Genomic DNA, 26,862 nt, shown 5'->3' with positions numbered 1-26,862 from the left:
CCACTGGTGGTAGGGGGAGTTGGAGGTCAGCAGTCCCCTTTGCTTCCCTTGGCCCCTAAAGTCAGGACCATGGAGCTCTGGGGAGAGATTTTTGAGGTTTCCCAGCTGTATGTATCAGGTGGGGATGGGAGTCACACACCTGTTGAAGCCGATTTCGCTGGGAAGGGATCCCATCTGCCGAACTTTGGTAACGTCAGCTCTCTGCTATGGCAGTCCCCAGACTCCTTGCCAGAGTGTCAGATGGGAGGGGTGGGTCTGGCCTATCTCTGGTCTGTCCCTGTCTCGGTTTTATTTCTGGGTCCGCTGTTTCATGAAGGCTTGTTTAGCAACCTCTTCAAAGGGTCTGTATGCTGCACACATCTCCCACAGTGCTGAAACGCCTCCTTCTGCGGCCGGTCGCCAGACATCGGTGACACCCACCTCCACACGCAGGGTGGCCGAGATTCACCTGTACCAGGGCAAGCTGTCACCTCCAATAATCCCCAACTCCCTGCCTAGGTCTCACTTCAGTGGAAATTTGCTGGGCGTTTCTCAGCAGGCAGAATCTAAACGTTCTGATGTGTCTTTCTGTCCGCATGGCTGAGGAGTTAATGAAAGCACTGCCTCCCCGCCCGCCGCCATGTTGAGTCCCCTCTAAATTTTTTTAATCTCCTCCTTTATGTCTTCTGCACCCATCGTTTATTCAGTAGTATATTATTTAGTCTCCGGGTGTTGGAGTATTATTTATTTTTTATTTTATTATTGATTTTTAATTTCACTCTATTGTGATCTGTTAGAATGCAGGGTAGCATCTCTACTTTTTTTTATTTTTTAAGAGTTACTTTGTGGCATATTATATGGCCTATTTTAGAGAATAGTCCATGTGCTGATGAGAAGAAAGTGTGCTTACTCATTAAAGGGTGAAATATTCTGTATATGTCAGTTAAGTCTAAGTTATTGACTGTATTATTGACTTCTATAATTACTTTACTCAGCTTTTGTTTGGAAGATCTATCCTGCGGTGAAAGAGGTGTGATAAAGTCACGCAGAATTATTGTGTTATGGTTAATTTGACCATTGAAATTGAGTAGAGTTTTCTGATAAATATAGATGCTCCATTGTTTGGGGCATATATTTTTCTTTTCTTTTTTATTGGTTGTTCAAAACATTACAAAGCTCTTGACATATCATATTTCATACATTAGATTCAAGTGGGTTATGAACTCCCACTTTTACCCCAAATACAGATTGCAGAATCACATAGGTTACACATCCACATTTTTACATAATGCCACATTAGTAACTGTTGTATTCTGCTACCTTTCCTATCATCTACTATCCACCATCCCCTCCCTCCCATCTTCTATCTTTACCCCATCTGCTATAATTTAATTCTGTCCCTTGTTTTTTTATTTTTTCCCCTTTCTCACAACCTCTTATATGTAATTTTGTATAAAAAATGAGGGTCTCCTTCCATTTCCATGCAATTTCCCTTTTCTCTCCCTTTCCCTCACACCTCATGACTCTGTTTAAGGTTAATCTTTTCCTCCTGCTCTTCCTCCATGCTCTGTTCTTAGTAGCTCTCATTATATCAAAGAAGACATTTGGCATTTGTTTTTTAGGAATTGGCTAGTTTCACTTAGCATAATCTGTTCTAATGCCATCCATTTCCTGCAAATTCCATGATTTTGTCATTTTTTGGTGCTGTGTAATACTCCATGGTGTATAAATGCCACATTTTTTTTTTATCCATCCTTCTATTGAAGGGCATCTGGGTTGGTTCCACAGTCTAGCTATTTTGAATTGTGCTGCTATGAACATCGATGTGGCAGTATCCCTGTAGTACACTCTTTTAAGGTCTTCAGTGAATAGTCCGAGAAGGGCAATAGCTGGGTCAAATGGTGGTTCCATTCCCAGCTTTCCAAGGAATCTCCATACTGCTTTCCAAATTGGCCACACCAATTTGCAGTCCTACAAGCAATGTACAAGTGTACCCTTTTCCCCACATCCTTGCCAGCACTTGTTGTTGTTTGACTTCATAATGGCTGCTAATCTTACTGGAGTGAGATGGTATCTTAGGGTGGTTTTGATTTGCATTTCTCTGACAGCTAGAGATGGTGAGCATTTTTTCATGTACTTGTTGATTGACTGTATATCCTCCTCTGAGAAGTGTCTGTTCAGGTCTTTGGCCCATTTGTTGATTGGGTTATTTGTTTTATTATTGTTTAATTTTTTGAGTTCTTTGTATACTCTGGATATTAGGGCTCTATCTGAAGTGTGAGGAGTAAAAATTTGTTCCCAGGATGTAGGCTCCCTATTTACCTCTCTTATTGTTTCTCTTGATGAGAAAAAAAAATTTTTGGTTTGAGTAAGTCCCATTTGTTGATTGTAGTTATTAACTCTTGTGCTATGGGTGTCCTATTAAGGAATTTGGAGCCTGACCCCACAATATGTAGATCGGAGCCAAATTTTTCTTCTATTAGACGCAGAGTCTCTGTTTTGATATCAAGCTCCTTGATCTATTTTGAGTTAACTTTTGTGCATGGCAAGAAAAAGGGATTCAGCTTCATTTTGTTGCATATGTATTTCCAGTTTTCCCAGCACCATTTGTTGAAGATGCTATCTTTCCTCCATTGCATGCTTTTAGACACTTTATCAAATATAAGAAAGTTGTAATTTTGTGGATTGGTCTCTGTGTCCTCTATTCTGTACCATTGGTCCACCCGCCTGTTTTGGTACCAGTACCATGCTGTTTTGGTTACTATTGCTCTGTAGTATAGTTTGATATCTGGTATCGCTATATCGCCTGATTCACACTTCCTGCTTAGAATTGCTTTTGCTATTCTGGGTATTTTGTTCTTCCATATGAATTTCATGATTGCTTTATCTATTTCTACAAGAAATGCCATTGGGATTTTGATTGGCATTGCATTAAACCTATAGAGAACTTTTGGTAATATCGCCATTTTGATGATGTTAGTTCTGCCTATCCATGAACAGGGTATATTTTTCCATCTTCTAAGGTCTTCTTCTATTTCTCTCTTTAGGGTTCTGTAGTTTTCATTGTATAAATCTTTCATCTCTTTTGTTAGGTTGATTCCCAAGTATTTTATTTTTTTTTTGAGGATATTGTGAATGGGGTGCTTATCCTCATTTCCATTTCAGAAGATTTGTTGCTGATATACAGGAATGCCTTTGATTTATGCGTGTTAATTTTATATCCTGCCACTTTGCTGAATTCATTTATTAGCTCTAGTAGTTTCTTTGTAGACCCGTTTGGGTCTGTTAAATACAGTATCATATCATCTGCAAATATTGATAATTTAAGTTCTTCTTTTCCTATTTTTATGCTTTTAATTTCTTTTTTCTGTCTAATTGCTCTGGCTAGTATTTCAAGAACTAAATTGAATAGAAGTGGTGAGAGAAGGCATCCCTGTCTTGTTCCAGATTTTAGAGGGAATGCCTTCAGTTTTTCTCCATTCAGAATGATGCTAATCTAAGGCATAGCATAGATAGCTTTTACAATGTTGAGGTAAGTTCCTGTTATCCCTAGTTTTTCTAGTGTTTTGAACATAAAGGGATGCTGTACTTTGTCGAATGCTTTTTCTGTATCTATCGAGATGATCATGTGTTTTTTATCGTTAAGTCTATTGATGTGGTGAATAACATTTATTGATTTCTGTATATTGAACCAGCCTTGCATCCCAGGGATGAATCCTACTTGATCATGGTGCACAATTTTTTTGATATGTTTTTGTATCCGAATGAATTTGGAAGAGCTCCCTCTTTTTCTATTTCCTGAAATTACTTGAAAAGTATTGGTATTAATTCTTCTTTGAAGGTTTTGTAAAACTCCGCTGTATATCCATCCAGTCCAGGGCTTTTCTTGGTTGGTAGTCTTTTGATGGCTTCTTCTATTTCCTCCTTTGTTATTGGTCTGTTTAAATTGTGTGTATCTTCCTGACTCAATCTGGGCAAATCATATGACTTAAGAAATTTATCGATATCTTCACTACCTTCTATTTTATTGGAATATAGGGTTTCAAATTAATTTCTAATTATCTTCTGTATTTCTGTAGTGTCTGTTGTGATATTGCCTTTTTCATCCCGTATGTTAGTAATTTGAGTTCTCTCTCTTCTTCTCTTCGTTAGCATGGCTAAGGGTCTGTCAATGTTATTTATTTTTTCGAAGATCCAACTTTTAGTTTTATCAATTTTTTCAATTTTTTTTTGTTTCAATTTCGTTGATTTCCACTCTGATTTTAATGATTTTTTGCCTTCTACTACATTTGCTGTTGTTTTGCTCTTCCTTTTCTAGGGTTTTGAGATGAAGTGTGAGTTCATTTATTTGTTGGTTTTTTCTTTTTTTGAGGAATGAACTCCAGGCAATGAATTTCCCTCTTAAAACTGCTTTCATTGTGTCCCATAGATTCCGATATGTTGTGTCTGTATTTTCATTTGTCTCTAAGAATTTTTTGATTTTCTCCTTTATGTCTTCTGTAACCCATTGATCATTCAGTAATATTGTTCATTTTCCAGGTGATGCAGGATTTTTCCTTCCTTCTTTTATCATTGATTTCCAGTTTCATTCCATTATGATCAGATAAGATGCATGGTATTATCTCCACACCTTTATATTTACTAAGAGTTGCCCTATGGTATAATATATGGTCTATCTTTGAGAAGGATCCATGTGCTTCTGAGAAGAACATGTATCCACTTGATGATGGTTGATATATTCTATATATGTTGGTTAAGTCTAGGTTATTGATTGTGTTATTGATTTCTGTAGTTTCTTTATTCAGCTTTTGTCTGGAGGATCTGTCCATTGGAGAGAGCGGTGTGTTGAAGTCACCCATAATTATTGTTTTGTGGTCTATTTGACTCTTGAACTTGAGGATAGTTTTTTTTATGAACGTTGAAGCACCATTGTTTGATGCATACATTTTGATAATTGTTATGTCTTGTTGGTGGATATTTCCTTTTAATAGTATATAGTGTCCTTCTTTATCCCTTTTGATTAACTTAGGTTTGAAGTTGGTTTTATTTGATATGAGTATGGCCACTCCTGCTTGCTTCCAAGAACCATGTGAGTGGTATGATTTTTCCCAACCTTTCACCTTCAGCCTGTGTATGTCTTTTCCTATCATATGAGTCTCCTGAATGCAGCATATTTTTGGATTTGCTTTTTTAATCCAGGTTACTATCCTATGTCTCTTGATTGGTGAATTTAAGCCATTAACGTTTAAGGTTACTATTGATATATGTTTTGTACTTCCAGTCATGCTTATTTATTTATTTATTTTAATATGGCTAGATTTTCCTTTTTGGTTATTTTTTTTTCTTCCCTTTACTGAGTTACCTCCCACTGTTAGTTTTGGGTGCTGTTTTTCAATTCCTCTTCTTGTAGTGTTTTGCTCAAAATGCCTTGCAGTGCTGGTTTCTGGCTGGAAATTCTTTTAACTTTTGTTTATCATGAAATATTTTAATTTCATTGTCAAATCTGAAGCTTAATTTTGCTGGATACAGTATTCTTGGTTGGAATCCATTATTTTTCAGCGTTTGAAATACGTTTTTCCAGGATCTTCTCCCTTTCAATGTCTGTGATGAAAAATCAGCTGTTAACCTAATTGGTTTACCCCTGAATGTAATCTGCCTTTTTTCTCTCATAGCTTTTAATATTCTCTCCTTGTTCTGTATGTTGGATATCTTTATAATTATGTGTCTTGGATTGGTCTATTACGGTTTTGTATGTTTGGGATCCTGTAGGATTCCAGGATTGGGCAATCCATTCCACCTTTCATATCTGGGAAGTTTTCTAAGATTATTTCATTCAATAGATTGTTCATTCCTTTCTTTTGAACCTCTATACCTTCTTCTATCCCAATGACTCTCAAGGTTGGTTTTTTTATGACATCCCATATCTCTTGGATGGAGTGCTCGTGATTTCTTAGCATCCTTTCTATGTTGACTATATTCTTTTCAAGTTGATAATGTTTGTCTTCATTATCTGATGTTCTGACTTCTATTTGATCTAGTCTATTTGTAATATTCTCCTTTGAGTTTTTAATTTGGTTTATGGTTTCCTGCATTTCTAGGATTACTGTTTGATTTTTTTTTTTTAAATCTCTATCTCCTGGTAGAGCTCATTCTTTGCCATTTGAATTTGCTTATGTAATTCGTTTTCAAAGTATACTTTCATTGGTTGAACTTGCTGTCTAATGTCTTCTCTAAGATTCCATTCCTTCTGAGTTAGGTATGCCTTGTGTTCTTTCTCTGTCCATTTTTCTGATGCCTCTAGGTTCTTCAGTGCATTTAAGTTGTCCTGCATTATTTGTAATCCTTTTTTCCCTTGTTTTTTCATGGTGCTCATGTTACTTTCCAACTCTGTTTGACTGCTGTGTTTTTGTTTTCTCCTTTAAATTTGTTTTGGTTTTTATAGTTCCAGTATCTCTCCTTTGTGTTGGGAGACAATGTTTAGAGATTTTGGATTTAATTGTGATTAAGGTAAATTCATTAGTTTCATTAAAGGCCTACAGATTTTGATGGCATATAGAGAATTGAGATTTGAACTTAGGATTTTATGTTAAGGTCGGGCAATTTGATGATATGGAGGTTAGTATATGTTAGCTTCTTTGGGGGGGTTGCTCAAATGCAGGCAGATTTTAACAAGATAATAGACAGGAGTACTTGGGGGTAGTTAAGGACTTAGGCGGACTATAGACCGATTTGTAGTATTCATCTATTTGCATTTATTAAGTTATACGTAATCTGGTTGGTCATGCTTAAGAGGAAAGATGGGGGAAAGGTAAGGATACAAACCATGAAAGAGAGAGGGAGAAAAGAATAGAAAAGCAAAAGAAATGATACAAAAATAATAAAATGCAGTAAAATAAAAATTACAATTAAAAAAATAATTTAAAAAATTAAGATTAAAAAATTTAAAAAAGAAAGAAAGAAAAAAGGCACTGTTAGGCTTCTATTTTCTTCGCTTCCAGTAGGTGGTGCTGTGCTTTCCAGGCCAAGATTTTGCCCTCCAGCTGTAGGAAACAATCCATGTGAGGCCAGTCCCTCCTCCCCCCGCTGGTGTCTCTCAAAACTCGTTAGCTTAAGTTTATTCCTTGTCTCTAGTCTCGTCTCTTCTCCTGCCAGCCAGGCCTTCCCCAGTGTGATGCCTCTTGGCAGTTCAAGCTACACTCTGGGCCTGCAGTTTCCTGGATGTGGAGTGAGGCTATTGGGAACCAGCCACTTATCGTTTTGATTCCCTCCGATAGCCACTCCTCCGAGGGCTGGAGAGACAGGTTTCGTTTTCGCCGCTGGCGGGAGGGGGGAGTTGGAGGTCAGGTGCCTTTACCTTTCCCCACGCCTCTGTTCATGTTCACCCTGTTAATCATGCCCCCAGAAAGCCGGGGAGAGATTTTATTCAATTTCACTGCTGTATGGGAGATGGGCTAAATGGCACACACCTGTTTTATCGCTGAACTTGCTGAATTCTGTTGGAAACTGGCGATGGTGACGTCAGCTCTCCAAGATGGTGGCCGCTGGCTTCCTTGGTGGGCTGTCCGGTGTGGAGGACAGAACTGGACCGCTTCCTTCCCCTGTCTCAAACCCAGAACTCAGCCCAAATCACAGTGAGGGAACAGCTGGCAGGACCCCACAGCATCTGTAGCACTGTTCCTCTGCGTTGCTGACACGCTGTTTCTCAGTGTGCCACAGTCTCTAGCAGCAGGGCGGGCTGCTGATAAATCAGCCTGAATCTCTGGGCACACGGTTCACTCGCGATTGAGCCCCAGTAACCGATTCTTGGGTGATGGAAATCCTTCCTCTAGGTTTCAGTACACCCCAATTTTGCTGGAAATTCCTAACAAGATAGCTTTTGGCCATTCTAACTCATTATTCACCTGCACAGTGATGCGGTACACTGGGGGTGATGCACTCTATTCGCCGCCATCTTCCGATCTTGCAGAGGCATATATTTTTCCAATTGTCTTGTTGTGGTGTATGGTTCCCTTGAGCAGTATGAAATGTCTTTTTTATCCCTTTTGATTAACTTTTGCTTAAATTCTACTTTATTTGATACAAGGATGGAAACTTCTGTTTGCTTCTGTAGTCAATGTGAGTGGTATGATTTTTCCCAACCTTTCACCTTCAGTCTGTGTATTTCTTTCTATGAGATGAGTCTCTTGGAGTCAGCATATTGTTGTTGTTGTTTTTTTTTTTTTTTAAATCCATTCAGCTAGCCTATGTCTTTTGATTGGTGAGTTTAGGCCATTAACATTCAGTGTTATTATTGAAAGAGGATTTGTATTTCTAGCCATTTTTGTTATTGAACTTGACTTGTTTTCTCCTTTGATTAGTTTTTCCTTTAGTGTAATACCTCCCTCTGCTGACTTTCATTGTTGTTTTTCATTTCTTTTTCATGGAATATTTTGACAAGGATGTTCTGTAGTTCAGGTTTTCTAGCTGTAAATTCTTTTAACTTTTGATTATCATAGAAGGTTTTAATTTCATCATCAAATATAAAGCTTAATTTTGATGGATACAAGATTCTTAGTTGGCACTCTTTTCTTTCAAAGCTTGATATATGTGGTTCCAGGATCTTCTAGCTTTCAGGGTCTGGGTTAAAAATCTGAATGTAACCTAACTGGTTTCCCCATATATGTAATCTTATTCCTTTCTTTCGTGGCTTTTAAAATTCTCTCCTCTTTCTGTATGTTAGGCATTTTTATTATAATGTGCCTTGGTGTGTATCTGTTGTGATTTTGTACATTCGGCATCCTGTAAGCCTCTTGAATTTGGTTTCCCAATTCGTTCTTTATGTTTGCTTAATTTTCTGATGTTATCTCATTGAAGAGACTGTGCATTCCTTTGGTTTGAAACTCTATGCCTTCCTCTATTCCAATAACTCTTAAATTCAGTCTTTTTATGCTATCCCACATTTCTTGTATGTTCTGCTCATAATTTCTTACCATTTTCATTGTGTGGTCTACATTCTTTTAAAGATTATGTATTTTATCTTCATTGTCTGAGGTCCTGTTTTCTAAGTAGTCTAATATGTTGGTGATGCTTTCAACTGAAATTTTAATTTTCATTTTTGTTTATTTCATTTCAAGGATTTCTGTTTGGTTTCCCTTTAGAACCTCTATCTCCCTATTGAAATAATATTTTGCTTCCTGTATTTGTTTATGTAGCTCTTTGCAGAAATGATCTTTTGCTTCCTGTATTTGTGCTCTTATGTCATCTTTAAATTACCGAACATTTTAATTATGTACCTCCTGAATTCCTTCTCTGTAATTTCATCTGCTGTGCTGGCCATGGACTCTAATTATGCAGTATCTTGATTTTTTTGGGTCATTTTCTTTCCTTGTGTTTTCACTCTGCTCATGTGTCTTCCCTTCTAGCACTGTGGATCCAAGGTGTTACTGTTTTTACCCTATAGGCTTATAGCACCCCTGTAGGGTTCCAATACCTCTCCTTTGAGTGTTAAAACATTGGTAACAGATCCCAAAATAAATAATATACTACCTAAAAACAAATAGTTGCTAATATACATTTACAGTTTGGTCACAATGTACAGAAATGATGAATTAAATTATTATTATTCACAATATAATCAGTAGGTCTGTAAAAGGTTTCACAGTTTCTGATGGTAGACAATGAACTGGGGGGGGAGGTGTAGGAAGCTATGCTGAGGAGGTAAGAGGTGAGAATATAGAGTTATTATATCTTAGGTAGTATGAAATAGAAATCTAAAGAAGAATATTAGTAGCGGGCAAGTAGAGAGAAAGTAATTTTGGGTAGAAAAGTAAGTAGGAAGACAGGAGAGTACCTAAAATAAACATACACATATATTAAGAAAAATTAAAAAGTTAAAATTGTAAAAATCGGAGAAAAATAACAACAAAACAAAAATAATATATAAAACGATAGTAATATACTGCTTCTCTTCTCATCCAATAGGTGGAGTCTTCTGTTGTTACACAGTATCTCCACCCCCCAGGATGGTGAAGGTAACCAGGAAGGTAGGGCTGGTCCTGGGTAGAGGGTACCTGGAAGTGGGGTGTGGCACTTGCCAGTTTTGAAGGGAGATTGCACCTCAGGGATCTCTTTTTAGGCCTGTTCCCCTGATGTGACAGCCTGGTCTTATCTCCTTATCTCGCCTGAAGACCTGCCAGTTCCTGGTTTCTGTTAGTCTCTAAACTGTATCACTCTCACCTTCTCCCTTACTGCTTCCTAATAAGGGACCTTTCTCTCCCAGAGAGTGTGTGGCGCTTTGGGTGCACTGCACCCTGCCCTGCTTAAAGCTGCTTTTTTGTTGGGCAGTCACTGTGCCAGGTAAGCAGCTACTGGGATAAGGGGGCGTTAGAAACTGGGTACCTGGCTAGCTGGAGTTTCAAACTGGGAGTTGTTCTCACTAACGATGGTGATGAAGGTGACCCAAAATGGAGGTGGCTGCTTTCAGTGATGGGGTATTGGGTCAGGTGGGGTGAGCTGGGGGATGGTGTTGAATGATGAGTTCAGAGACAGGGTCTATGGCATGCAGCTTGCAGCTGTGTTGTCTTCAGAGCCTGTGTGAAGTTCCCCAGTTCAGGCCGGCTATGGAATGTAGGGGACTATCTCCAAAGGTGCACAGTCTCAAGATGGAGGTGACTGGGGGAGCCCCATGTTGGTTGATTGGGGTCCACATGGGAGTGTTGGCTGGAGATCCTGTGCATGAGTAGCTGCCAGATTGTCCTGCACGGGAGCTGCATCAGGGATTTCTGTTCAAGTGGGTGGCTGAAAGTTTTGTGTGGGTGCTGATGGTGATGGTCCTGCATGGGCACCCAGTAGTCCTGCATGGGCAAGTAGTTGGAAGACCTACTCTGAAGCTGAGGCCTGGAGCCCTGCTCAGGCATGGTGGCTTATGATTCCTCTGTGGAAGCAGGAATATCGCACGCAGAGATGGAGTATTATCACTTCTTGAGTCCCAGGTCAGGAGCGACACAGAATGCTGCCTCCCTGTTGCCCGCCATCTTGGATCCCCCTTAATATCTGAATCTATTCTGCATATATACTCATGCTTTCTATATGATAAGTGAAACGCTACCCTGCAGAGACAACTTAAGGAGAAAACTTTTGGATATTGTGAAAATAAGAAGGGTCCTTCTATATTAAATTTGAGAGTGAATTTCATGGTCCACTACATTTCCCAGATTGTTGAAAGACTTGAGGTTCTTCCTAATTTCTCATCCTTAGATGCTTGTTCACAAGGTGATATATTGCTATTTTCCTACTTTTGCTTGGATTTTTTTTTCTATGATTAGTGTTCAGTATGAAATATAGAGCGTCAGTAGTTCTTGAATAAATGTAATTGTCATATATACTTTCAAAGAGTCAGTAGATACTAAACATAAAAAGAACTGCCAAAAAACAGTAATTTCCAAAGTCTTCCTAGAAATCTCTCCAGGGCACTAAACTGAGGTTGTAAGGTGATAATTCGACATGCTCACCAATATTGGAACAGCTAAGCTTTCTCCCCAAAGAGCAGCTAAGCTTTTTCATTGAGCAGCTCAAGTTGCCTCTAGTGTTCTTGCAACTACCAGACCTCTTGCTGAACTATTTTTAAATTTGAAGTGCTTTGTTTCTGTATTGCCAAAGCCCTAGAGAGCACAGCCACATCAAGAATAAAGTTTTTACATTCTTTAAGGATAAAGAAGGTTGTCAGCCCAAAAAGTGTGGCCAGGACACAAAACCTGTAGCTTCCTGCAGAGAACAAGTGCATATACGTGGTTGGTCCTTCCTGATTAAGCTCATAATTGCCAAGATGTTGAAAAACTAGAACAAGTAACATAGACAAGTAAGTCCTCCAGGGTATAATTTAGTAGTAATACCCCCAACTATAATTGTTAAACACATTTTAAGCCCATTAACCTAACCTTTATATTTCAGCTTTTTCTAAATATTCCTTATCTCTAACGAACATGGAGAAGGGGATAAACTAACTGTATTCACTTCCCTACTCTATAGAATAACCAAACTGATATATTTTTTAAAAATAACATCTCTTATATTTCTGCTTATATCTGAATGTAAATCAATATGCATAATTGAATTTCACAGCAACTTTGATATTAAATAAATATCACTTCATTTGAAAAAAAAATTAATATATATCTGGCTGTTCTGTTTTCTGATTGCATGATCATGTTCAGTTTTATAGTTTTAACCAGATGTATATTTAATGTATTAATATCCCAGTATTAATTTCTTAAGTTATGGGAAAGTTTTTAGTTCTAACCAAAATATTTTTTTTTTATCAGAATACAGACACCTACATACTGCGGTGATGGCTGTTGATCATGGCCATATTTCAAAGCAGACTTTCCCTGGCTTGCCTCCCTGAATTAATTTTGTATTTTGAAAAGGGCAGAAGAGAGTTCCCAGGCAATTTGCCCAAAGCAAATACTGAGAAGTATGGTGAGAGTCACAATAAAGTGACCTAGCAGGGAAACAGGAGGTATTTTCTGAACATCTTAGAGCTATGTTTTTGGAAGTGTGTAGCTAGATCCAAAACCCTTTGATATGATTTTGACAACTTTCACAAACATAGAAGTTAGTAAATCTGAATCAAAGTCAGGTCACAAGCGAAATGTTACTCTACCAAGTGCATATTGAAATCACGCAGTTGCAGTGAAATAGGCTAATAGCTTGGAGTATCAATTACCCAACTTTTGAATCGGTGATACAAACAGGGCTACAGTATATATGGCTTGGAAAGCCTTCTTTAAAGGACTGACAGATGATTTAGTTCATGTATAAACCATAGTTCTTGGCAGTTCACTGCACTAAATAAAACTTGATAGTATTAACTGCTTCAAGAGGAAATTAGGAACTATATATTTAATAATCTCTTTTCAATAATAGATACTTTATTTCAATTTGATATATAGATTTTAAAATAGATTGGTAATAATTTAAGGCTATTTTAAAGAAGGTAGTGATATATTTAATAATAAAAATAATAACAATTGAAAACAACTTAAATGTCTATCATAGCTAATTTAAATCAATAGAAATTCTGTTTCAATAGTTATAAGAATAACCATAATACCCATTATTTTTATGCAAAACCTTGTAATAGTACACTAACCTGGTTTTAGATAGTGGTGTTTTTAAATTTGATTTTGAAACAGAGCTGATTTTAGAGGATAGAAGTGTTTTCATAATGGTTAAAGATAAGAAAAAAAAGTGAATTGTTTTCAAAAAACTTCTACATTGCTTATTTCTCTAATTTTCTAGTTTAACAATGCCTCACTCTTTTACCATGTGATTACTGACTTAAGATGTCTACTAAGTGGTAGATTAATGCACTATTCTATATAACTGACATTAGCATAATACACTATTATGTGAATCAGAGAGAAAAGTAGGCAGAATGAATGAACATATCTTTAACATGTCAGTGCATTGCTAATTGCCAATAATTGCAAACAACATAATTACTAGTGGTTATTACTAATGGTAATTATGTAGATTAAGATATCTGGGCATTAAACACATTAGGATTTACCTATACTATATTTATCAACAGTTGTTACTGTTGAGAATACATATACATGTATACATTGTATATATTCTACATGTATATTTCACTAAAAATATATACTATAATGTGTGTATCAATAGTATATACCTGTCTATGGACTTTTGAATTGTTTCCAGATTTGGGCTAAATACAAATAATGTTCCTATGAATATTCATATATGTTTCATATTAATAATGATTTTTTGTTTTTATTTTCATTAGGACTAAAAAAGCTACATATATGATAGGCATATGTTTAATTTTAAAGAACCTGACAAACTGTTTTCTAAAGTGATTTTATATTTCAAAATCACATCCACAGTGCATAATTGTCCTGGTCCCTCCATGTCATCATAAAAACTTCGTTTGACAAGATTGTGACAGTTTTGGCTTTGGGATAGTTAGTGATATCTCCTTGTAGCTTTATTTTGCATTTGTCTAATTACTTAAGATGTTGGCATCATGTTAGGTTCTTATTTGCCACCAGATTTTTCCCATTTTGTTGATTATTGTTTTATTGTGTTTCGAGAGTTCCTTGCATATTCTTGTTACAAGTATTTGTCAGACACAATTTCTCCCAGTTTGTAGCTTTACTTTTAATTCTCTTAATATCTTTCTTACAGCAGACACTGTTGATATTGACAAAATTTAATTCATCAATTTGTATTTTAGGGATTGTGCTATTCATGTAAAATCTAAGGAATATGTTTCTAACCTCATGGTCAAAACTATTGTATCTATGTTTCTTAACAGAAATTTTATAGTTTTAGATTTTATATTTACATATATGGTCCACGTTTACTCATTTTGTACATCTGATATGATACCTGAAATGAAGTTCTCCTTTTTTTTTTTTTTTTTTTTGCAGTACTCTATTTTTTTCAGCAGCATTGGTTAAAAATGTATTTTGTTTTAAGATTCTGTTTTATCATATATGTTGTCTTACTGAATACACGTTTTACTTGCTTTCTTGAATTTTAGAACTTGCTGTAGGGCTTATAGTATTCCACTTGAACATACTCAGTCTAACCTGAAATGACTTTAAATCATACCACAGATAGCATAAGAACAATGCAGTGACATATTTCCTCTTCTACCCTCCCAAATTTTGTGCTGTTGTCTTGTACTTTATTTCTGTATGTATATAATCATGTTGCATTGTTTTTCTGTCTAAACAATTATATTTTAAAGATATTTAAATAATAAAAATATTACATACAGGCATATATCATTTCTTATGTTCTTTATTTCCCTGTTTATATCCATATTTCCATCTAGCATCATTTTTCTTCTGCATGAAGATGTCCTTTGCTATTTGTTGTAAATGATTTACTTTTTAAAATTTTTTATTATTTCTTTTTAGGTAAAACTTAAATTAGGGTTCATTTGAACATAATTTAAAAAGCATGGAATATAATTTGCTCTGCTGATCTTTCTGCTATTTTTTTTAGTTTTTTACTGTTTTCAGTTATTGTATGTGTAAAACAAGATTTTGCTTTCATTATCAAAAGATATTTTCACTGTACATAGAACATTAAATTGACAGAATTTTTCATCCAATATTTTGAAGACGCTGCTTCATTAAACTTCAGTATTGTGTTCTTGACAGAAAATCTGTTCTCATCTTTGCCTTGTTCCTGTGTTTCCTCTGTGCTTTTCTTTTAAACTGCCTTTATAATTTTGTATTTATACTGGTTTTGAGTGGTTAGATTTTCATGAGTCTTAGTGAAGTATCACTCATGTCTAAAATGACTAGAGTTCTTTGAACTTTTAGATTTGTGTGTTGATAGTTCCCAACAAATTTGGAAATATTTCAGCCTCCATTTCTCCACATACTTTTGATTTCCTTCCACTCCTCTACTCTCATATGAAATTCCAAAACATGTGTATTTGCCCCTTGAAATTTTAATGCAGATTACTGAAGACTTTCCTCATTTTGGTGAGTGGTCTAGGAGGGTAGTAAGGTGTGTTTTCTGTCCTTGTTTCATTTGGAACAGTTTGTCTTGGTATTCCTTCAGGTTTTCTGATGTTTTCTTCTGCCATATGTAATCTTCTATTTCTTCTTATTAAAATTTCAATCCCAGGCATTGTAACTTTTGTCTAGAAATTAGATTTTTGGTGTTTCAAATATGGATATACATATAATTTCATGTTTCTGTTTAACATCCATGATGTTTATCTTTCAGAACAAGTGAAGTAAAATGGTAATGTCTGTTCTAATAACAAAGTAGATCTACTCTGGTGTTTCTAAAACTTGTATTCCTTCTGTGTTCGTTTGAATTTTCTTCTCATGGGCAGTATTCATTGAATGCCTGGTAATATTTGAGTGTTAGATACTGTGGAGTTCACCTTTTAGAGCATTAGCTATATATATATGGCTAAAAATATCCTTGAACTTTATCCTGGAAACAGTTTTGGAAAAAAAAAGTTTGAACTTTTTAGGTCTTGTTTTAAGGTTTATTAGATATGAACAAAGTAGTGTTTTGTCTAGGTCTAATAATTTCCCATTACTGAGAAAAGACCATTGTGAATTCTATACTTTGTCTATTATGGCTTAGGAGCATTTCCATTCTGGCCAGTGAAAACAAGTACTCTTCCCAGCACTATGTGAGCACCAGATACTGCTCTCTCTGATCAACTAATCCCTGTAATCCTTTGGGTAGTTGCTTTTCCAGGTACTGGTAGTTAAAAAACATGTTCCTGCTGAAGATTTGTCAGTTGAATAGTGCAGGGGATACCTCTGCAGCAGAACCCGTTCTAGATAGAGTTATTCTCCTGCACTTCCCTGCTTCTTATTACTTTGCCATCTGATCTATACCCTGTCTATCAGATAACCAGCTTTGTCTCTTCAACTCAGGAAAAGCATTGGTTTCTATCAAGGTACCTACAAACCCTCCCCTGCAGCCTAGAAACTGCAGGTACTGAGCTGAGGTATTTGTAGAGGTCACCTAGTTTCTTGCTCCTATCTTTCACCTCACTTTATCTTGTTGCCCTGTGTCCAGTGTTTTGCAAACTGTTGTTTGATTTTTCTATAATTTTAGTTTTTCATATGAAATGAATCTGGTCTCTGTTATTTAATTTTGGTTTGAAGCAGAAGCCTCACATTATTTAATTGTATTAATCTTATAAGTAAAGCCTGTAATAGAAAATATTTTATCCAATGAACCAGTATTCTACCCCAAACTTTGCTTTCTATAAACTCATTTATATCTGCCACAATTGCTTTTGAAAAAATAAAAATTCAAGAGGAATCTCTGGGGATAAGTGAACTGAAGGATGTAGTGTAATAAAAATCTGAGGACAGTAAGTATAGTGGGAATTTATAAGTAAAAATTATTAGAGTGGATTTGAAATAAAAATAAAATATAGTAGTAAAAATACTATAAATAGAAAAAAACAGAGACTCAAAAATTATTTTATATATTGAATCTTCTGAAATTACTGTTTTGTTTTAAATATTTATGAACACTGAGGGAAAGAAAGAAATCAAAATGCAATATTTTTTTCTTCAAGTGTTATGCAAATTATTTTACAAAAAACAATAATGTGTTACTTTGTTTGAAGATTATGGAAATAAGTAACTGCACATCTTCTCAAGAACTCTTCAGTTTTAGGGCTCATGTAGTGTCCTTCCTTATTGAAAACACTTTATGTAGTCCCAAATCTATGTTTTGTCAACATTAAAATGACTTCAAGAAATAATGGAAACTGTTAATGCAATTCATACCTTAAAAGTATCACTTTTAATAAAATTGTCATGATGTTTAAATGGAATTATCAATAATTATTTTAATATTTGGTATTAAAATATTATTTATATTGACACAATTAATTTGCTGTTATCAATAATTCTCAAAATATTCTTATTAAAGAAATAATTTCATTATATATTTAAAAGCAAAACAATCACTTTAAAAAACCAAAACTATAAATTCTGTAGATGATATTATTTATCCATCACTTTTTAAAAGCATTTGTGCTTTCTCTAGGGATATCAATGCAATTTTTTGCTTATTATGATAACCTGCAATTTATATATAGTATACAGGCCTGATGCATGTATTATTTATATTTCCTCCTTTCCTAATTTTTTACTATTTTTATTATTCATTATAATCTCATATATGATGACCACCACCATATAGAGTTACTCTTACATAGACAATCAATCATCTTTATAACAATATAAAAGAATTGGACTTTAAATTCTTATTTTTATCCACTTTGGCTCCTTGATTTCTTTGTGTAGTTTCAATTTCCATCAGTTTTGGTATTCCTTCTGCCTTAAAAATCCCTTTAACATTTATTTTAGTGCAGACTTATTGGCAGTGTGTTCTTTCAGTATTTATTTCTTTGAAAATGTCTTCATTTGGTTGTATTTTTAAACTGTATTCTCCTTAGGTGTAGAATTCAAACTTTTTCCTTAATTTTTTTTAAAAGAATTTCTATCAGTTGCCTTCTGACTTTTGTAGTCACTAACAAACAATTCACTTGCTTATGCTTTGTGGTTTGTGGTTGTTTCTCTCTAGGTTACATTCCTATTTCCTGGGGCTGAGTTTTTTTTCATTATCTTTAATTTTTAGTATTTCAACTATGATTTTTCTAAGCATGTTTATATTTATTTTTAATTAATCTTTCTTGGAGTTCTCTGAATTTACTCGATTATAATCTATTGTCTCAAAACATTGAAAATTCTCAGTCATCTCTTTCAATATTTCTTGCTTCCCATTCTGTTTGTCCCTGCCTTCTGAGGTTTCAGTTAGTTGTATTTTAGTCTATTGTGTATTATCCAAAAAATTCTTGGATTCTTTGCAGGTTTTTTTTTTTTAATTTTATTTTTTCCCATTCATGATTCAGTTTAATAATTTACACAAGCCTCCTAAAAATTTGTTGATTCTTTATTTAGCTCTGATTAGTCTGCTAATCAGCTGACATAATTCTTTGTTTCTATTCTCATGTATTCACTTATTTGTAGCATTTGCCTTTTCTTTTTTATTATTCTCAACTCTACTGAAATTCTCTATCTGTCCATGCATGGTGTCATTTTTTTTTTTTTTTAACTAGAAACGTTGACACTTTCAATCATTATCATTTTAAAGATTGTCATGAGTTCCAACATCTGGATTATTTCTGAGTCTGATTCAGTTGATTTCTTTATCTCTTGAAAATGTTTTTACTTGCTTGTATGTGAATCTCCTAAATTCTGAAGGAATGCAAATCATTTGATGTAGAATAGTAGGTCTGGAAGCAAATTGTTTATGCCCAGATCTTTTCATATTCTTTGCTTGTTCATTCGTTCTGTTTTGCCTGTCATGCTGTTAGTGTGGGCACAAAGGCCTTGACTTAGAAAGGTCTGAGTCTATACCTTCAATAGTTGACCTGTTGTAGTTTTTATAGCCCTCAGTGATCCATAAAATTTAAATTCCTCCAGCAGTAGGTTGCTATTACCCAGTGTCTAGTACAGGGCTTGAGACTCTGTGTTGTGTATGTTAATGCTCCTGCTACACCAAAAGCTCTCAGCCATCTCTGTATCCCACTGTCAGAGAGAGACTCTTTTCATTTTTTTTTTTTTGTTGTTGTTGTTTCTCTAGCTGTAGAAGACCATTTCCTGAGACTAAGCACAATATAATTATTTTAGAGAGAGGAATGATACACATATTTTTGAGAAAATGAGCACTACACACTAAGAAGTATAGAATTCTGCCGGGGGCAGTGGCCCTAGAATGTAATTCCAGCCAATTGAGAAGCTGAGACTGGAGGATTTCAAGTTTAAAGCAATTAAAAAGACTTTGTCTCAAACTTTAAAAAAATACTAAATGGGATGTGTCTCAGTGGTAAAACATTCCTGGGTTTAATCCTCTATAGAAACAAAACAAAAGCAAACAAAAAACAAAACAAAACAACAAAAAAGGAACATTCTCAGTACTTCTCTCTTTCACATGGGAGCCAAATTATCATATATCTTTATTGGGTTTGATGCCTGAATTAATATCTTGCTTCCCTTCCCACCATAGTGGTATGAGCCTCTGCTTTATACCACTGCAAGTTTTTTGACCTTCAACAGGGGAAACCAGTTCCACTACTCTTTTCATAACAGCAATGTACCTGTGCCTGTGGTCACTGGTGGGAGGTTTTCCTGCCCTCCATCACAGCAGCACATCTCTGTGTTTAGTAATACAGAATCCTGGACTCAAACAATATCCCTCGCCCTCTCTTTATATGCAGAAACAATTTTCCTCCACACCTTCTCTAGAAGCAGTGATCCTTGCCTGGTCCTAGGTGGAATGAGATGGGGTGTGAGAAGTTAAGTTGCAAGCAATGCATTTCATTCTCCTAATCCCCCTTAACCAGTGGACTTGTTTGTGGCTGTGTTTGTGGAATCAGCTAACTTTCTGCCCTTGTCTCAGCAAATTGAGATACTTGATTTCTAGGACAGAAGAAACTGTTCATGTTAGTTGCAGTTTTTTTTGTTGTTGTTGTTGCCTTTAAGATTCCTTATTACAATAATGATGAGTTGCATTGGATGATTATTTTCAATTTGAGCCTCTGGTACAACTCTAAAATTTATTTTTCATAAGTCCTTGTTTGGCATTTCAGCTCTAAATCAAGTTCAGATAGTTATCAGTTATGTGAATAAAGTGATTTGATAGAGAACACAAGTGTCTATGGATGCATAATTTAGAATATCAATCTTTTTAGTACCATATGGTGCTGGTTCAAAGTGTAACATCCTACTTATTCTTAACAAAGTTGGCTCTTATAACACTTGTGCCCCTTTAACAAAACATAACTCTTGATGCTTTTCATCTTGTGTTAAGATTATTATAAAAAAATTTCATACCTGGTCTTCATTTTATACTCTCTCTTCAAAACGTTTCCTGAAAATCATATTGACTATTAGTCTGTTTTGGACCAAGTTAGAATAAATTGGCTCATAAAGTTCAGATCTCCCTTCAATTTTTTTTCATAAGAATTGCCATTCTTTCCAAATCCTAGTTGGGCTGAAAAGTCTCCAAGAAATCTCTCCAATGACATTGGAGAAGTTTGCTGGGGCCTCTGTGAGCCAATCATCAGCTGGCAGCTGGAAGTTTGCTGGCAGCTGGAAGTTTGCTGGGGCCCCTTCGGCTGCTCTCAACATTTTTTTTTATTCATGTGATTTAAATGGTTTAATTTAAATTGGGTAAACAGCTGTTGAGGATTGTTTTAATATGTGAACAAAAAAGGAGGTTAACAGAACTCTTTGTTTACTTTCACCTTTCCTTTTCATTATATTTAATAATTCTGTTCAATATAATGTAAATTGTTCAGAACATTGTTTTCTTTTAGTGCCTTCTGGAATGTTACATAATTTTTTCTTTAGCCATTATTGCCAGAATTCCTATCTTCATCCCAGTGCCTGTGAAGACAAAGATAAAACCAATCTACAGCTTTTGCGATAGCTATCACTGAACTGCTTGCAGAAATTGCCTGGACTATGTATCACTTGTATGCATTGTGAACTCACTTGTATGCATTGTGAACTATCCGTTGGTGCAGCATCTTGTGGTAGTGTTGGGGTATTTTTGCTGATGGTGTCATCGGTGGTACAATTTTTCCAAAAGGAGCCGTCAATTGACTTGGTGTATCTTCCTCCCTTCTGCTTGTGATGGCGTTCAGCTAAAAGCTAAAATTTGGGGGCCAACAGAGGTGAGGCAAAGAACCTCACCCCCCCACTGGTACAAAAACCTATCCACAGGTGTGGCTGTATGCTGTACCGGTAGTCAATGACCGGTAAGATCCAATTGCAATGGTACTAACCTAAGACAGGAGGCTGACGCCTTGATGTCAGCTCATCCAATGATGGGTAAGGACCATATGTAGTATTGGACAACCTAAGGCAGGCACGGTTCCTAAGCCACATGCTTGTTGTTTAAACAGAGAGGGGGAGATGTTGAGAGCCACAGCTGAAGGGGCCCCAGCAAACTTCCAGCTGCCAGCAAACTTCCAGCTGCCAGCTGATGATTGTTTCACAGCGGCCCCAGCAAACTTCTAGTTGCCAACTGATTGGCTCCTCTGCTGTGATGCTCATTGGGCTGTTTCCCCGCCCTTTCAGACCACGGAGCTGCTCATTGGGGGACTTTTTTTTGGCTCTGCCCATGAGACCCAGCCAATCGGCCTCAAGAGCAGGAGGAGTGGGGGAGGTTGAGAGGCTTGTGGGAAGCCGGTGGTGGCAGTTGGGCTCTGAGGGAATTCCTGAAGAGCTGTGTGGTGCGGTGTGTGTGTTCTAAAAATAAAGTTTGTTTCTTTTGACAAGTGGCTCCTGAATTGTGCCCAGCCAGACTGCGGCAAGGAAAGTGGATTATGATAATAGTGATGCTATTGTTTCTCTTCATTTTGATCCTGGGTCAATATTTTCTGGCTTTTCTTTTCCTTAGCATTGTTATTTTCTTCTTCCTCCCCTTCCTCCCATCTTCCTCCTCTGCTCCATCTTCATTTTTCTCTACAACCCTTCCCTCTTCTTTCTCTTCTCTGTTTAGAATCCCATATAGGTACAGAATAGTTTTGGAGCACAGCAAATGTTTCAATCCTTAGAATTAAGCGAAATATACAGAACTGACCAACCTAGGATGAAATACATTGTTATTATGATTTGACCATTATTAACTATGGTCTGGAGTAAGCTGACCATAGAGGTAATGGAAGGAAAGAGGTTTCAAAGAGAAGCTCTGCTGTACAATTAAGAATCTCAGCTTCTTATTTTCATGGAAACTGTGGGAATTTTGCCATAGAGAGGCCATGAAAAGATTTTACCTTCAGGAAAGACTCTTAAAACCCTTAGTGTTTCTCCATTTTCCCCAGAGGTTTTTCCCTCCCAAATTATTACATTTTTATAAAAATGTTCAACTTGAGAAAAACAGATACCAAGCTCTTCTGCTTGATATTTTTAACAGCAAAACTTTATTTCATGTTTAATTTATTTAGATAAACTTGTAGCACCCATTCATGCTGAACACATTTCCTTTTTTAATCCTGTAAAGGTAGATGATATGATTTATGGAACACCAGCTGCCTCTTGGGCTTCTTAGTAAGAACTTAAAAGGAAATAGATGCAGAAGCAGCTTCTTGATTATGTAAGATTCTGTGTCATGGAATCATTTCAGTAGCATCTTATTAAATGTAAACAGAAGGTTAGGTGATTTATTCAAAACATGGAATTTCTATTAAAGAAAACACTACCTGATAAGAAAATCAGTTTAGTATTATTTAAATTTGCATCCTATTAAAAAACTTAGGCTTTTAAAAATGTTTTCCTTATATGGGCAATGTATAAGTTCTGTTTTTAACAAAATAATTTTTGTGGACATAGGGTAATGAAATTTTAGTCTACTTGTGTTCTTCACACTTTTATTAGTAGAAATAAGAATATTATACTATTGATAAACAAAATTGACTAAATTTGTAAATTTTTCAACAAATCAGACTGCAAATGGAGACCATTCAAGAGTTTCTTAAATCTATGTTGGGAAGTCCTGGACTACTTTATTTGAAATCAGGGCTCTGGAAATGCTAAAGACATACAAATATTTTTGGCAAGATATCATCACCAACTCTATAAATCATATTATATTTCCATGCTGTGCTTGTATTTTTTATTCTGAAAATATATACACAGTGTAAAAATTGCCTGTTTAATAATTTCTAAGGTTACAGTTCTATGGCATTAAGTGTATTCTCATTGTTTTGTAGCGATCACTTCCATTCATCTCTAGAATGAATCTCCTATTAAACTTTGTATCAGCTATCCATTCCTCTCCTTTACCCAGCCTCTGACAACCACCTTTCAGCTTCTCCATGAATCTAAGTAGGTCATATAAGTTGCATCATACAATATATGTCCTTTTGTGACCAGCTTATTTCAATTAGTATAATGTCTTCAAGGTAAATCCATGTTGAAGTATTTGTCAGACCTGTTATCTTGTCAGTAAGGTATAAGATTCTATTTTAGTACATATCAAATTATTTTGTCCAGTCATCTGTTACTATTCAGTTGGGTTGCTTACTGCATTAACTCTTTCAAATAATGCTGCTATGGATATGATGTACTTGGTAATTGTTGGAATTCCTGGTTTCATTTATTTTAAATACTCATTTTCACTCTTAATATAAATAATACATGGCTTTTAGAAAATGTCAAAATAAAAAGAACACACCATTGGTAAAATATCATAAAATGTGTTAGAGGAAATGAAAGAGGATGAAATAAATAAAAATTCAGCAACTAGTATTAAGGGAATTTTAAAAGGAGGAAAGAGAATGTAAACAAGAAGTAAAAAATGATTATATTAGTTTGTAGAAAATATTCAGATGTAATTATGCCTGCCTAAAAACTGGTATTTATGCTATTTCATTCAGTTTTTTTAAAGTTTGTGCAATTTTAGAGTTTTATGATAAAAAACATAATGCTTTTGAGACCAAGTTGTATCATTCAACTAAATCATCAGAGAAAAAATTAAAACAATAATATTTACAGTAAGTTTATAATACTCAGAATTAAATCTGAAAAAGATGGAACTAATCTGTACATGGGAAACTACAAAGTATTACAGAGAGAAATTAAAGACAAAAATAATTGGAGCTCATAAGTCGTAAGTGTCAATATTGTTAAGATGTCTGCTCTTCCCAAATCCATCTGAAGCAATCCCAATCAAAATCCTAGCTGGGTTTCTTCTGTTAGAAATTGAAAATCTGATTCTAAAACTCAGCTTGAAGTGCAGTAGACCTAAAGTGACAAATCATATTGAAAGAGAATAAATTTGGAGGAATAACACCACCTGGTTTCAAGACTTACTATGAAGTTACAGTAATTGAAGCAATATAGTATTAGTGTAAAGACAGATCATAGATCAGGCAAAAGCATAGAAAGACTGAAAACAGATGTAAACATTTATGGGTAACTAATTTTTTAGAAATTTGTAAAGTAATTCAAGGGCATAAGGATATTTTGAACAAATTATTTTGTAAAAACTAGATATCAGTGTTTGTGTATTTACATACACTTACACATATGTGTATGCTAGTACTTCACCTCTCAGTACTTGAGAGGTATGAGGAGGATTTACAAAAGAGAACTAAGCTTTTGAGGTGATAGACATTTTCATTATCTCTTTATAATAATTGATCAATGGGTTCATATCTATGTCAAAATTCATATATTTTAAGCTTCAAATACATGCAGGGTATTGTACATTGATAATACAAAAGTATGGTAAAAAGTAAAAATGTTATCCAGATACACATTTAATATATGTTTTATTTAACTCTACCTAAATATAAGCCTTTACATATAAAACACAATGGAAAGATATACTTCATATCATGAATATAGGCATGTAATGTTACTGGGACTTTTCAGTGCAAAGCTGATCTTATATTACTATTAAAGGACACTTTTATATTCCTAAATAGTGAAAAGAAAATTTTGTCTGTTAGAAAAGCAAATAATTACTGTCCAGTGGAACAGATAACTCCTAAATATTTCAGCTTCTGGTAATGTTGGATATTTACCAGTTTTATAACTGTCTCAATAATCTTATCTTAATATTAGCTATAAAAATTAGCTTCTTCCTAAAAGTGTCTAGGAATGATTTTAACATGTTACTGGAAATCTCGACACTTAAGAATATGTTTATTTATAGCTGTAATATAGTCATAATTTTACCTTTTAGAAAATTATTGATTACCAAATAAACAACTGAAACTTTATACATTTAATGTATCAACTATGGTATGAATCCTTGCATATATTTAAAGCTTTTATCTGATGAAGGGAAGATGATACAGAATGAATTACTTTAATAATAGTTAAAAAAATAAGAAAAACAGACTGGTAAAATGTGTTAAAATGAGCAGGGGCTTGGGTCCCAGATTGGATTCTTCCTGTGTAAAATATTTAATTCTAGAGATTTTTTTTTTCTGCTTTAGGAGCAAATATATCACTTTAAAATTTTGTAATAAAAATTCCTATCTGCATGGTTCCATCATTTTGTCCGAATTTTGATTATCATGATAAACATAATATATTTATATTATTCGGGTATGCTGCTAAATTACAATGCAATCACATTCACTAAAATTTCCAGCTTCCAAAAGATTTTTTGTTATGACTTGAATTATAATACCTTACAAAATCCTTACAGCTTTTAAGGTAAATACGTATATTTTTCTTTGGATGGGTTGTTTAAAATACAAGTAAACTGTATTTTCCCATATTTTAATAGGGACATTTAGCATTCGCATTTACTACTCAAAGACAGGAGACAAATTGAACTACTCTTACAGGTCACGATATTTTTAAACATTTTAAAATGTTTAAAACAACATTTTTCTTCTTCAGCACAGTACTTTTTAGTTTTATTCAAAGTTTATTCATTCCTGCTAGTGTAATATAGTAGCTAAGAGCATTAGTTATATAATAAGCCTGCAAATAGTTAAGTATTTAATAACTACACAGTAGTGTACAATTTATTTATTCTCGGTGTTTAAATTTTTATAGTTATAATAATGATACTTGTCAGATAAATTATGCGAATTCAATAAGAAAATATTTTTCTGTTTGATTAGGTAACTTAAGAACAATGAAAAATCAAATGAAACAGAGGCTCTTCAACATAAGATGGTATTATATTCTATTAAAACTACTGCAAGTTGCAAATATCATAAGTCAAAAATGCCTTTAATTCACCTAACCAAAGAGGGTAGTAACATAGCTTTGCCTATTCAAAACATTCTCTGAAACTTAGCTCACATTTGGTGGAAAATCACCTAAAACAGCCCATTTTATAATAAAATATTGAACATATTACATAATGTATCAAATACTGTACTAAAATCGAAAAACAAAAAGGCTTTATAGTTATTAGTCATGAACATACACAGATGAAAGCACATTGTGAACTGTTGAATCAAAATTAATTGCTGAATAATGGGATCCTATTGCATCAGGGTCATTAATTTGATGGGAAACTGCAGCTTGCTGTCATTACCTAGCATCATAGAAAATATCATATTATATATTGCTAGCTTAGGATAAGATCAAAATTCAAAATTTCAAGTAGAGCTTAGAGTGAATGCATATTGCTTTCATACCATCAATAAGCCTAAAAAGTTAAGTCAAACTATTATAAATGGGGGATTGAATGAAGTATATGTATATGCCATAGTCTGAATGTTTGTGTCTGTCCAAATTCATGTGTTAAAGTAAAATCCTTCATGTGACAATAGAAAAAGATGAGTCCTTTGGACAAACAGGATTTATGATCTTATAGTAAGATCCCAGGGGT

The sequence above is a fragment of the Marmota flaviventris genome, chromosome 13 (assembly GCF_047511675.1).
Source record: "Marmota flaviventris isolate mMarFla1 chromosome 13, mMarFla1.hap1, whole genome shotgun sequence".
Lineage (NCBI taxonomy): Eukaryota > Metazoa > Chordata > Mammalia > Rodentia > Sciuridae > Marmota > Marmota flaviventris.
Note: the sequence above shows the minus strand (reverse complement) of the source record.